Source organism: Micromys minutus (genome assembly GCF_963924665.1).
Source record: "Micromys minutus genome assembly, chromosome: 29".
In the NCBI taxonomy this organism is placed as follows: Eukaryota; Metazoa; Chordata; class Mammalia; order Rodentia; family Muridae; genus Micromys; species Micromys minutus.
This window is the reverse complement of record NC_137964.1, coordinates 8701899-8716145: the sequence shown is the minus strand read 5'-3', so window position 1 is coordinate 8716145 and position 14247 is coordinate 8701899. Positions and strand designations below refer to the sequence as shown.

General features: G+C 46.5%; 1 protein-coding gene across 1 annotated transcript in view; it reads right to left on the bottom strand.

The window, feature by feature from the left end:
- The window catches only part of FRY (FRY microtubule binding protein), a 364922-nt gene extending 352553 nt beyond the window's left edge, over window positions 1-12369 (bottom strand). The window contains exon 1 of the mRNA XM_080941189.1: window positions 12294-12369. The gene's annotated coding sequence lies outside the window, so the exon portion shown is untranslated. The remainder of the gene's footprint in view (window positions 1-12293) is intronic.
- Window positions 12370-14247: the final 1878 nt, after the last annotated feature.

Sequence of the window (14247 nt, the reverse complement as noted above, 5' to 3'; positions counted from 1 at the left end):
ACTTGGGAGAAGCTTAATCACTTAGTGGTGCTCATCCACTTTGCAGGAGCCGGTAAGTGGTGGTGAGCATCCGAGTTGAAAAGCTTTTTAGGTTATTGATAGTTTATTTAAATAGGTTGCGGAAGACTCTGGGGCCCATAACCGCTTCTGCAGATGAATCAGGCACTTATAAAGCTAACATGGGGAAGCCATGTCGGTAGATAAGTGCCCTGTGGTACCTTAACCATAATGGCCTCGATCAGCATCCATGATGTAAGAGGGCGGTGACCCCTCCTGATGGCTTCCATCCAATTAGCCACAAAGAACCTTGCCATGTGAACAGCTAATGACATCCTTTAAGGAAAAGATCTTTTGCATTAGTTACACAGTCTCAGGGGACCTTAACATCTGCGATGACCATGGGCAACATGGTAAACTCTGTTCTTGCAGAGGCATCCATGTCTTTGCTGAGAGGAGAAAAAAAATTGCGGGTGGGAAAATGTTTAGAGACAAGAGGCTGACAGAGTAGAGCTGGTGGTCTAGGGCTTCACTTTGGGGGAGGGGTGGCCGAGAGAGTCATGCTGGCCAGGAGAAAGGATGCCTGAAGGTCAGCGAATTCTCGGCTAGTCAGTTCGAGGTGCTCTGCCAAGGGGCAACTAAAAGAGTGAAGCTATTTGTGGTTAGAGAAGGATGACTCTCATTCATTTAAAAATGTGTGCAGCCGTGTACCGCATCGATGGCGCACACATGTACACGCATTACATGTATGTCTTTTGATTTGTTTGTGGTTTTGGCAGGACTTTGGGGGGCAAGGTGGTGACAGACTCCAAAAACAAGAGTCACGGCCATCGAAAACAAAAGAACACCGATTAGTTAGAACAGGGTTTTAGAGCTGCGATCTGCTTTCCGAGAAACTGGGTATCAGAAGGAATCTGTGTGCGTTCATGGGCACACTAGTGAGGAGAAGTAGGGAGAAGTAAATCTCACTGGGAACACACTGAGCTGCCCCCCCAGAAGGTGCAGGGCAGCAGTGAGGAGAGGCTGCTTCTGCGAGACTCTTTGGCAACCAAAGTTTGGCTGCCCGGTGGCTTATTAGACTCTGAATGCAGGGAAAGTCAATGGAGGAGAAGCTGGCGGCAGTCCATTGTGAACAGCTACCGAGACCGAGGTGGGGGACTTAAACGGCCATGCAGTTTGGATAGCACTGTGGGCTTCAATTACCTTTGGTAGCTCTGCTCCCAAGAGACGCAATCCTTGAGAGCCATCTGTTAATTATCAGATGGGGGGAGGGGTGGGGGAGGCCTCTTAATGGCACCGTTTTTTATGGGCGGATGGACGTGGTTTAGAGAGGCAGTGAATGGGGATGTATGTCTCATGATGTTCATCCATCACAGGATTCTGTGCAAGAAAAGCCCATTTGGACTTCCACCTGCAAAGCCACCAGGAACTATGAGACCCTGTGTAGTCCATGCAAACAGTGGAAGGCTGATAGCCTGGGAAGAGGGAGCTCCCAACGCAGAGGTCTCACTCAGCCAAAGTCACGCTTGGGCTGCTAGAAAACCCCACGAGGTACAAAATGTCCCATGTCAAGATGGATAGAGGCCTTAGCCTCGATACTGGGAAGCGACTGTTTTTATATTACTCATTTTTAAATGATTTTCATTATTATTATACTCTCCTCTCTCTCTCTCTCTCTCTCTCTCTCTCTCTCTCTGTGTGTGTGTGTGTGTGTGTGTGTGTGTGTGTGTTTGGTGAATGGATTATGTGCCCACATTTCAGGAGCCCACACAGGTCAGAAGAGACAATGGAACTGGAGTTACAAAGAATTGTGAACTACCTTGTGGGTACTGAGAATGAACCCAGGTCCTCTGGGAGAGAAGTGAGCATATTTAACCACTGAGCCATCTAATCCTCTCTAAGATGTGATTATTATACTGTCTTAAACACAGGAATGGCAGTTTGGTCTGCCTAAAATAATCTATGTAATTATTTTGATGTTGTGGAGAGATATCTGGGAGAATTTTTTTTTCTGGGAAAAAAAATCAGCTTATATAATAGCACATTGAATGGGTCTATTTTCATAAAAACTGCATGAAAACTTGGAAAAATTGTCTGGGAAGAAATAAAAACTCAAATATCAATCATGTTTGGGGGTAGATTTATGGTCATCTTCTACTTTCTCCTATTTTCTTACCTAAATATTCAAATGGCTACTCACTAAGCATATATTCCTTATGTATGAGAATATTCTAGAAGTGTTTTAACACTGAGTGCTGGAGGAACAGCTTTATGGATAAAGCACTTGGTAAGTGAGAATGGAGACCACAGTTTGAGTCCTCCGAACCCATGTTAAAACTGGATGGATGTTGTGGCCAGAAGTTCTAGTCCTTGGAGGGAAGAGATGAGATCTCAGAGCAAGCTGGCAAGCTAAGTTAAACATATCAGAAAACTGTAAGCTTGACTGAGAGCTCCTGCCTCAATAGATAATAAGGTAGAGAGGGACTGAAGAATGTTCCTGACCCCAGCCTTGGGCATCTACACGCACACACACACACACACACACACAGGTACACACTTGTGAACACATACATATATGCACACCACACACAGGTACACACTTGTGAACACATACATGCATGCACACCACACACAGGTACACACTTGTGAACACATACATGCATGCACACCACACGCGCACACACACACACACACACACTTGCGGCACTGTGATGACCTCACTGGCCCCAGTATATTTGCAAGAATATTTAAGATCTGCTAGCCACATGGAGCTGAGGACTCTGTGGTTAAATACAGTTTATTCAGTGCTTAGACAGATGCTGAAAGGTGTATGTGGTCTTGCTACTTGCTACTGAAGAAGAAAACAAAGCTAGAATTCAAAGGCCGGCAAGTAAGGATGACAGTTCCTAATCTCGGCACATGAGACTTGAATAGAAGGATTCCTCTTGTTCTACTTTTGAGAAATTTAATTCTACTGCTGTGGGAGCGGGGGAAGCCTCCTATGGGGGATAAAGAACGTTCTGCTCCGCTTCATTTTAAAGTGCCTCCTTTCCCATCTACCTCCCACACTCATCCGACTGTTCTTGTGAGAGGACTCGGGTTTCTGGGGACGGGGGTTCTAAGCTGGACTCAAAGAGATCGGTGAGGGAGGGATGGTGAAGGGCCAGAGGGAGGCTTGTCCTGACAGTGGACATGGCCCAGCTGAGTCTGAAAAAGCCTGCAACTTTCACAAGATCCTCATACAAGAGTGAGTCCCTAAATCAGCATCAGCACACTGGATACCCTATGCAAATAACGACATAGACTTAGAACCAACCAGCCAGGAAAAAACCCAAAGCCCCACATAATGGACAAGGAAGCCCATACTCCTAGCACAGGGAGCCTAGTGCTGAAGTGACAGCTCTTGCTCCAACTTTCTCATTGGTTGTCAGGATGACTTTGGGAAGAGACCTAACCTGTCCACTTTTCAGCTCTGTGATCTGTAAGACACTGGCAGCAACTGGCTGTGCCGAGCGCTGGGGGTGGGGATGGGGGTATTAAATGATCTAAACAGAAAATGCAAAGCCCTTAGGGCAATGCCAACCACACACACAGCCTTCAACAGATATTGATTGCTTCTCATGCTATGCATGAAGGGACAGCTAGTCCAGATCTGTTTGCGTCACAGCCCTTTTAATGCCCCAACATTGAATGTCACCCCTCTCCATACCCATGGGGAACTGGACCCTAAACATATATGGATACCAACATCCATATATGTTTAAGCCTCTTAAATAAAATAGTGTAGATTTGTATAGACTCACATGCACTGTGCCATGTATATCTAGAGATTTACAGTACCCCATATGATATAAACACTAATAAATATTAGTAGCTGCTACACATCACTGTTCAGGCTCCCGTTTCTTAAACTGTGAGTCACACACACACAAAAAAGTTGACAACGGTCAAAAACGCTCCTGAACACACAACGAGAGAAAGAGAATCGAAAAGCAAACTGCAACAAGTCGGAGGTTTTGCCAGTGCATTAACCTGTACTGTATGATGTGATTTCGCCACGGTGTTGGTCGTGAGCACACAACACGTGCCAAGGGACAGGGCCTGAGACCTCGGCTCCGATTGCAGACCACAGCACACTGTCAACTGTCGCGTTCTTACTGCGCATGCAAAGCCTTTTTGTTTGTTTTGAAATGTAACGGTTTAATTATGGAAAACAGAGACTGAATATTTCCCTGCCGTTATCCCCCAGCAGCAGCTATTCCATTAGTCTGCCTGTGTACGGCGTCCTGGGAATAACTGATTTAAAAAAACAAAACAAAACAAAACAAAACTGCTGCTTGTGCTGCTGACTTGAACTTCATACAAGAAAGAAATTCTTAAAGAATTTTGGTTCAGGATTAAAAATAGAATTTCTAACCATTTTTTAAAAAATGGTCCTAAATGCACTGCTACAATTTTATAATGCTATGTATTTATGAGAAGCAGTATTGATCGGTCAAATTATCGACCAAATCTGAAAAACACTGAGGCCATGTGATGCCCTGTAGTGTCTAATATTTAGTCTTAATTTAATTCTTTATGTCAAAGCAAAAAAGCAGGTCCACCTCATTAGTATGCAAATTTGCTGTTGTCCTTAATAAGCAGCAAAATTATGTGTACACCAAAGAACTGTTTTAAAATAAACTTATTTATTAGTAGCAAATATTTAATGGTCCTACCTATTTCACCCACCTAGTGTGGTGCTTTGAATAAGAATGGCCCAAATAGGCTCATAAATTTGAAGGTTTAGATGCCAGGGTGTGACACTATTAAAAGGTGTGGCCTTTCGGGAGTAAGCATGACCTTGTCGGAAGAAGTGTGTGTATTTATGTCTGTGTGTGTGTGTGTGTGTGTGTGTGTGTGTGTGTGTGTGTGTAGCTGGAATGAGGTTTCAAAAGCCCACGCTAGGCTCAGGCACATGCTTTCTGTCTGTCTGTCTCTGTGTCTGTCTGTCTGTCTGTCTCTTTGTGTCTCTTTCTGTCTCTTTGTATGTGTCTCTTTCTCTATATCTGTCTGTCTCTGACTCTCTGTCTTTCTCTCTATGTGCCTGCCTGTCTGTCTGTCTGCCTCTTTCTCAACCTGTACATCAGAATGTAGTTCTCACCTCCAGTGCTGTGCAAGCCACCATGCTCCCTACCATGATAACGGACTAAACCTCACAAACCATAAGCAAGACCTCAGTTGAATATTTTCCTGTATAAGAGTTGCCTGGGCCATGGCTGTCTCTTCAATGCAATAGAAGAGTAACTGAGACATCTGTATTCCCTGGACCAGGCTGACAAGTGGTTGCAAGTGGAAAATGCTTACAACACCTATATGCACACAGGAGTGAGGTCATCCGCTGTATCCACAGACAACCTTCCAGGAACTTCAACCCCCAGAAAACATGACTCTCTGTCCCTCAGCAGCCAGTCAACTGCCGAATCTCCATGCTAGAATTTTGAGAGCCCCGATCTTCTGCAGGTCTTGTATAGGCAACTGCAACAGCCGTGAGCCTGTGGCTCATCAGTTTCCAACTGACTGGTGTGTCATGTCCTTTTCATTATGGCGGCCTACCCACGGGGAGCTTTATTATGCAATACGTGCTTCCTGGCTTTCTCAAGATCAACATCACATACCTGACTACCACGGGCATTAAGGACTGAGCGCAGCATGGCTGGCCCATCTGGCACGATGACTCAGACATAATTAATGTTTACTGGATGATGGATGATACATCTATCAGACCCCAAGGTAGGCGTTTCTGCTCCTTTTATAGAACATTCTATGTATCTATGGGACTAATTCATTAGTTAACCATCAAAATACTCCCACCCCATGTATTAACTACAAGTTTTAGTCTCTGTATCTCGATATTCTGACATCTTAGGGCCTTGCTAACCAATCAGAACCTACCCCGCCTCTTTCGGTAACACATATTGTGGGCCACTGTAACCCCAGGGGCGGGTCCTGACCCATCAGGGACAAGTGGCTCCTCTCCAGAGTGCCTGCTGAAGTGACTCACACTGGCCATCTCCCACCTCCCTCCCTGCCTCTCCTGCCTACATCACCCCTCAGTCCTTTTCCCTCCTGACCTGGCGATTCGGCATGGGGAAGCTCTGGTAACTATGCCTAGTTAACCTTCTAGGAGAAGGTGAGTATATAAAATAAAAACACCTTGCTTAACGACAGTCATCTCTGTGTCTCTTATTGCACCAGACTGAGCCAGACCAGAGGTATTAGAACAGCCTTCAAACCGTAGAACGAGTTCTCTGTCATCCCATTCTCTGTACTCGGTAAGTAAGGAAGTTTTAAATCTTTTCCCTGTAATTTCCATTACTTTGCCTCATGTTAACAATACTTAACTTTGGTAAGTTTTATTGGTCTATAGCTAAAAAAAATTTTTTTTCAATTAAAACTATTTCCTACTAGCTAAAAGACCCAGCCCTGGTCTACCATCACAGTACTAAAATTTAACTGCAACACCTGTAGCCAGGCACGCTCCATGGTAACCTTCCACCCACACCAATTAGTCTCCTCTCAGCGGTAGCCGGGATGTAGCTCAGAACCCCACAAGTGAGCTGTGTGTTCAGACCCCACTGAAGCAGGTGTGTGTTTGCAGGCTCAGCTGCAACAAACACAGACTAGGGTTCTCTGGGAGATGCGAGTTCTTTGCAGGTCCCTGGGACCGCTTTGAGCTATGCCTGCACTGGTGTGCCCACCACACTTCCTGTTGACACAATTGTCCATCTTCCTGCGACTGGTTTAGCAATGCATTCTGCTTGAGCAGGCAGCAGCGAGGAGGCGGAGCCATAGAGAGATGAAGGTCTACACTGCGCTGCAAAGATGGTCTTCCTTCTTTTTCCTGCCCCTCCACACCTTCATCTCTTTCTTTTCTACCTTCCATATTTCTTTTTCTTCCTCTCTTTTCTCTGCAACATGTCAAACTCTACATAGTGGTTTTTGGCATGAAAACGCAAGGTGGGTGCTGGTTCTCAGTGCTGCATCCAAAGAAGGCCTGATTCCCGCTTCAGTGGCGGAACGGGAGAAAAGAGCTGTTTTCCTGTTCATTACACAATACGCTGACTGCATCCGAAGAAAACACTGAGCACAGAGTTCAAGCAAGCAGGGAGTTTAAGTCGTATAAAAGGGCCCGGATATGAAACACAAATTTCCTTCCATGGGAAATAATAAAGGTACTGAAATTTAATCTACCATGAGCTAGTTTTGTAACGCCATCAAAGAGTTTCCAAGAAAGGCAGGATTTACTGCTGACGTGCGTTTGGTATCTTTCTAGACATCAGAATTTGAAGACACCTTGAAGTGTTTCCATGGCGGGTGTTCAAACTCATTCTATACGTGATTACTGTGTGTCACTGTCCCAGGTGGGTGCCATCTCCTGCAGAACGGGACACAGATGGTCTCTGCCTTCCCGGCGCCTACAGTCTAATAAGCAGACCAGCATAAGCCGTTGACGTTTTATTCACATTTAAACAGCCATGAGAAGGGTGTGTGCTTTAAGACTGATGAGCTACTAACATCAGGGACAATTTGACAACAGTGGGGGCACACACATCGTTAGTTAAGCCGGGGCTGTCTTTTTTTTTTTTTTTCTCACTTTTACAGAGATGCAAGTCATTGAAGTCCGTCCTCTGGGCATAACATGCCAGGGATATGTTGAAATGAGAGCAACTCTCACAATAGACCAGAATAAGATTGAGCTCGAAAACCTTTCCTTGTGGAGGGTGGGGTCTGCACTATGATAGCACAAGACCCACCCCTCCCCAGGATATATAAGCAGATAGAGGCTGGGGGGATATTCTTTTTTGGTGAAGGGGACACCTGTAAGTTGTCACACCCCTGCAAGTAACCCCAGCTGAACTCATTGGTTCATCCATCTGGGGTGCGCAACCACTTGTTCGCTTTCCCCCAGGGAAAGTTAATGCAGCAGTGTATCAGTTAAGTTGTTTTAAGAAAGATTAAGTATGACTTGGCACTGACACCAAGGCATGAGAGACAGCAGTGGGGCATAAAGACCAGATTACTAAAGAAACATTTCTCTCTGATGGGCATTTCCACAGTGCTTTGCAAAGCAAGATAAAAATGCCTCACCAGACAGAAGAAAGACGCTCACTGATGAAGCTACCTTACAGTCTGTTGCTGAGTGGGTGAACACACATTGTCTGTCCATCACTGGCCAAGGAAAGCCGAGAAGAGGGAACCTAACCTCCCTTCAGAACTAGCCTCTGTCACAGTGGCCTGTGGCACAACTGTGGGAGCATTTTCTCGATTGCTAATTGGTTCAGAAGGGCCCACCCGCTGTGGGAAGTACCAATCCTGGGCTCCTGGTACTGGGTTTTGTAAGAAAGCTGGCTGAGCAGGCACCAGAGGCAGTAAGCCAGTAAGCAATATTCTATGTAGTCTTTGCTTCAATTCCTGCCTCCAGATGCATGCCTAGGCTTCCCCCAACAACAGAGCATAACCTGTGTCCTAGTTTGGTTTTTGTTGCTCAGATAAATAAACATCATGACCAAAAGCAACTTGGGGGGGGGATAGGGTTTGTTTACAGTCCATGGAACTGGGTAGCAGGAGCTAAAACAGCTGCAGAAGAATGCCTCTCACTGGCTTGCTCTGCATAGACGCTTTCCCACTCAGGGCCTGCCTGAGGGTAGCACCACAGACAAGGAGCTGGGTCCTCCCGGAAACAATCAGCATCAATCATTAATCAAGAAAATGCCCCCACAGATGTGCCCATGGGCCAATCTGATGGAGACACTTCCTCAATTGCCACTCTCCTTTTCCAGCTGACTCTAGCTTGTGTCTCGATGACAGAAACTAACCAGCACACCCAGTAAACCAAATAATCTGTTTCTTTCTCAAGTTGGAGGGTTCTATCCCAGCAAGAGGAAAGCAAGCTAGAACTCAAGGGAAGGGAACTCTAAACCACAGTAAACTGGCGTGACCTATACATGCAGTGTTGGAAGTGACATGCCCTAAAACTGTCCAGATTTCCACTTTCCCATATGACATTAAACACACACATACACACACACACACACACACACACACACACACACCAAATCTTTCAGCTGATGAAATTTCAGAGTTAGTGAGATATGATAAAAAAATAAAAAGCAATATGGATTGTCGTCTCGTGAGAAGATTTAGGAACAGAGTGCAAGACTTGGTTTTGGATGGTTGTAAGTTCGTGGCATCTTTGCACGTGATGCTTTTGCAATACGTTTAAGAAACTGGAAAATGTCACTAATTGCACATAGCTTCAGAGATTGCTAGTCCTTTAAAGAAGGTAGGGACCCTTAGTCAAAACATGTTTTTGGTTCCCCTTCCACTCTGGGGCAAGAATGCCACAGCGATCAAATGCCATCTGCTTTCCCTGGCATTTGGTGCTGTAGTTTAGAAGCAGGAGATGGGGAGCAATAGAAATATCTGGCTCAGACACGCACATCTTACTGTGGTTGGAGAAGACGGGGTGAAACCACTGCACAGGAGACTTTATCTGAAACTCCAAAACATGCACACAGACCCCGAGACTGTAACCACTTAGAGTAACAGCAAAGGCCAAGAATAGGGATTTATTTTCAGGTAGCAGGTCACAGCCCCAAATGTATGTTTTCTTTTAATCTTAGTGCTGAGAAATCACCCTGAACCAAAGAGAATTGAAAAGCACACCAAGAAAACACACAGACACACACACACACACACACACACACACCCCAACGAGAAAAGAAATCCCATCAGCAATAACAGACTTAATTTTCTTAGGCACAGCTTCAAAAGTTACTGGGTCACACTTGTGATATGACTTTTAATGCTGTCCAGTCAAACATCCAGTTCCTCAGTAAAATATCATATTAGAAATAGGTGTGCTACAGTATCTGTCAGTGGGCCACAAAGCCACACACAGATGAGGCATTTCCCACTGTGAAGAAAGCTTGCTTCCCATCCCTAGAACTTCAAATCCACTCTTTTCAGTCGGAACTAGGGAATTCAGGAGATTCCCTGGATTAATATTTCTTCCCCCCCCCCCCACAAATTCATTTTAGTCTTTCCTTTTAAGTAGGCCGGCCTCTGCTAGGAATTCTCTGACAGTTGGGACAGTAGGACACGTGAGTCACTGTGAACACTGCAGGGGATGTACTGCTGCCAATCAGCAAGGTGTGCTCCTGTGTGCAGGACCAAAATAGCCTCTGATGACAGAGAGTAGATTACTCCTTAAACACCAAGTGGGGGGTGGCAGGGGTGGGGTTGCTTGAAAAGGCAAGGGTTTCGCATATCTGGACATCCAAAATCAGGCCGAGGGACGGTGCAGGGAGGAGACTTGGGGCTTGCCCCTCCATACACAGGGCACACAGTGGCCCAGAGAGAAGCAATATTCTATGAATAAGTCTGACATGTTAGGCCACGAGATGACATGCATTTCAGTTACAGCAGGGCAACTCTCAAAAGCCTGGAGACGCCACGGAACAGTGGCAGGGAGTCGGGCCGATCCAGGTTCAAATCCTACCCTGATCCCTCACTTGCCATGTAGTTTTTAAGAAATGATCTAAAATAGAGTCAGCTTGGTATGGTGACATGTGCTTGTAATCTCAATCCTTAGGACGGGAAGGCAGGGAGACCACAGGGAGTTTGGGGGCTGCTGGAACTATGTGGGAAGTCAGACAACTCAAGAAAAGGAATGATGCTACATTAGAGTTATAATAATAATAATAATAATAATAAATAATAATAATAATAATAACAACAACAACATCTAAGTCTCACCTAGTGAGTGCCTGACACAGAGTAAATGTTGCACACTGCTAGGGACATTTTCTTAAGTGAACTTTTGTAAGAGATAATATGGTATGTGTGTGTGTGTGTGTGTGTGTGTAAGTGTGTGTGTGTGTGTGTAAGTTATAAGGACCTGAACAATATGTCCTTGGCTGAGGAGACTGTAAAGTTGTTTTAAAGTACGAAGGTGTGATGACAGGAAGAGTCCAAATGTGAAAATCTATGTGTGACCAGGAAAGTATCAGAGTCTGATAGAATTCAACGTATTTGTTAAAAGCTGCTAATTGCAAGACTAAGCAGTAGCTAAATATTACCACTCCTACCAAGTTATCTTATTATAGGCCTTTTCCTACATTCTTGGCCAAGCCATGGGGTTTTTTTTTTTTTTAAGTACTTTTTTTTTTTTTTACACATCTATTTTTATTTTATGTGTATGGACGTTTTGCCTACATACACATGTACCATGTACATGCAGTATTTGTGGAGGTCAGAAAAGGGCGTTGGATCTCCCGGAACTGAAGATGCTCGTGAGCTCTGGGTGCTAGGAATCAAACCCAGGTCCTTGGTAAGAGCAGCCATTGCTCTTAAACACTGAGCCATCTCTCCATCTCTATTAACCAGCACGGGTTGAATATAACTGTAAGAATTAGTCTACATTACAGAGTCTTGTAAATAGTGCTCACCCAATCCCTCTTACTTTGATAGCTGAAACTTTTGGCTATGTTCTGCATTCTTTTCCTTTCTCACTCTGAGAAGTGGGTCAAAACTTCATCCGTTCCCCTCCCCGCCCTCCCCCCTCCGCTTCACAGCACCTGTCCCAATATTAAAGACAAGCCAATAGGAACCACAGAGCAATAAAATATTAAATTCAACACACGTAGCTGGCCCGTTGTGCGCAGTGTATCTGCGATCTTTGGTTAGAAAGTAAGATGGGCTTAAAATGTAGAGGCTTTAAAGCTTTAAAGCTCTTGACGGACAATTCTGCAGTACACAGTTAAACCAGGTTTATCCTGGGCACCGTGGCCAAGCAAAAGCCACCAGGTTGAGGTGTAGATGCGACTGCAGAAAAGCCTCCTTCCCCAGGGAGAGTCTCACAGAGCAATTTCCTCTTGTTGCGTTCCAAGTGAGGAGGGTTGCTCTTGTGGGAAAGTGCATGGTCCGCTGCGCTCCAGTTCAGCGCGTGGTGTAGGTGTACAGGGCAGTGTGCCACGGATCTCTCCAAGGCCTCGGGGACCAGGGATCCATCAAACTCCGCACCTAACTTTGTCCCGGAACAAACCCTCTTTGAAAACACAACGGGACTGGAGAAGCACGAAGCGTGGGGATGCGGTCAGCTGCCGGCGAGACGGTCCTCCTCCCCCACCTCTTCCCCAGAGGGAAGCGACCCGACGGCGCGGCCCCGCCCAGCCCCACCCACCGGTTCCACAAAGCCACTGCCCAGGCGCGCGGGTCTCCCGGGGCGAAAGAGGGGTGAGCAGAGCTGGTACCTTAGGAAGAGGCCACAATGCCAGAGCCCCGGGACACCCGCAGCATCGCACCGCCGCCGCCAGCTGCTCCACCCAGGGCCGCCGAATTGCGCCCTCCCCGCTGCCCGCGCCGCGCTCCGCCGCTGCGCCCGCTCGGCTGCCCGGCGACCGCCACTGTCAAGTGCAGCCCCGCCCCCGGCGCCGGCCCCAGCCGCTCGCTCATTGGCTGCGGGAGTGGCTGGCTCCGCCCCTCGGGGCAGGCCCTCTCCAGGGGCGCGCTAATGGGTGGGGACCCAAGCTGGGCGAGGCTTCCTGCGGGCACCCGGAGCTTCTGCTTTGCCAACCCAGAAATAGACAGCTCCAAAGAAAGGAGAGAGAGGAAGTGTCTTCTCCAGGGCGAGGGCCATGGCTCCGCGGGACGGGTTCCCTAGGGTGGAATATTGAGATCATAGCTAGAGGGCTGGGGGGTTGGGTGTTTTTGTGGGCTTGCTTAAAAAACAAACAAACAAACAAACAAACTTGAATTGCTCTCACACACCTCAACTTCTTCATCCCATGGAGAAGCTAAACCAATTTAAACCTGTCTGGCCAAGGTCACTGAACGGGTAGTATGCAGACTCAATGCTGTTTGGGCTTTAGACTTAGGCTCACGGAGAGATTGTTCTGATGTACTGTGTATGTACTTAATTGAAACTCTGCAGGTAAGTCTGAGGTTGTAGGGGTGGGTGGAGCGGCATGTAATTGGGAGTGCTTGCTAGAGAATAGGCTTCACTTGGGGAGATAGGAGCACACTATACTTTTTTTCAGTGGTGCTGCACACCTGACTCTTGACTACATTATAAGCTCCTGGGCTGTACATTTTTAAGTAGTGAACTTTATGATAGGTAAGTTATCTCTCATAAAACCAGTTCTAAAGTACTGAGTAAAGAGTGTTCAATAAAAATCACAGAGCATGCAACAACTTGGTCCATTATGAGCAGAAATTAGGATTTGTTGGTGCTCACCCAAGCGTCAGTAACTCACGGCCATCTTCACCAACCGACTTCAACAGGGCAAAGATTCAAATGTGTCCCACTTTTCAGCCCCGGGAGTGAGTCCTTAATGAAAGGTGACCATTCCTATAAGGAAGGAAGCCAAGTGCTAGCTCCAGAGAGCCAAGGTCAAAGAAAGGCATTGGGCCTAGTCACACCGGGCCCGGAATACCCTCAGTGTTGAGCAGTGACTGTCGCCAAGCATGGGGGCCACTGTGGGAACCCAGATGAACAGCCATTGGACAGAGCAGAGATGGCTCAGAGCTCAGTTCAATACAGTAACTTATGAAGGACATTTGGGGTTCCTTCTCGGTTTCCCTAACCCTGTGAACTATGTGATCATGGGAATGGGGCTCATTTAAACCCATTTCATTACCTATGTCAGATCAAAGGAAGCACTCACCAATCTAGGTTCCAAACCTTATGGAGTATCAGCAGTTTTCTGCATTAAGATTCTGAACTGGAGCAGAGAGGCCAGACCTCAAGGCCTTAACTTCTGAGTGCAGGGGCTGGAGGCCTGTGACTCCGGACCATGTGTCCCTGTTCTTCACTTAGCATCCTATAGAGTTGTGATGCTTCCTCGGATATGTAGAGCACTCAAGCTAAGGGAGCATTCAATGCAATACCGGTTCATTTGTTGTTTGATTGGGAAGTAGAAATAGGACTTAGAAAAAAACCTAGTTATTCATCTACATCCCTGGCGAAACCCTGGGTCCTTGTCTAGGTATGTGTCAGTGCTGGAATAGAGAGGTTTCCCAGTGGTTAGAGCACTGGCTGTTCTTTCAGAGGACCAGGGTTCAGTTCCCAGCACCCACATGGCTGCTCACAACCATCTGTGACTCCAGGTCCATGGGATATGGTGCCCTCTTCAGGCCTCTTCAGGCATTGCAGCATGTGGTTCACAGACATAGGCATAAAATGAGGTGCATGCTCACTTCAACTCC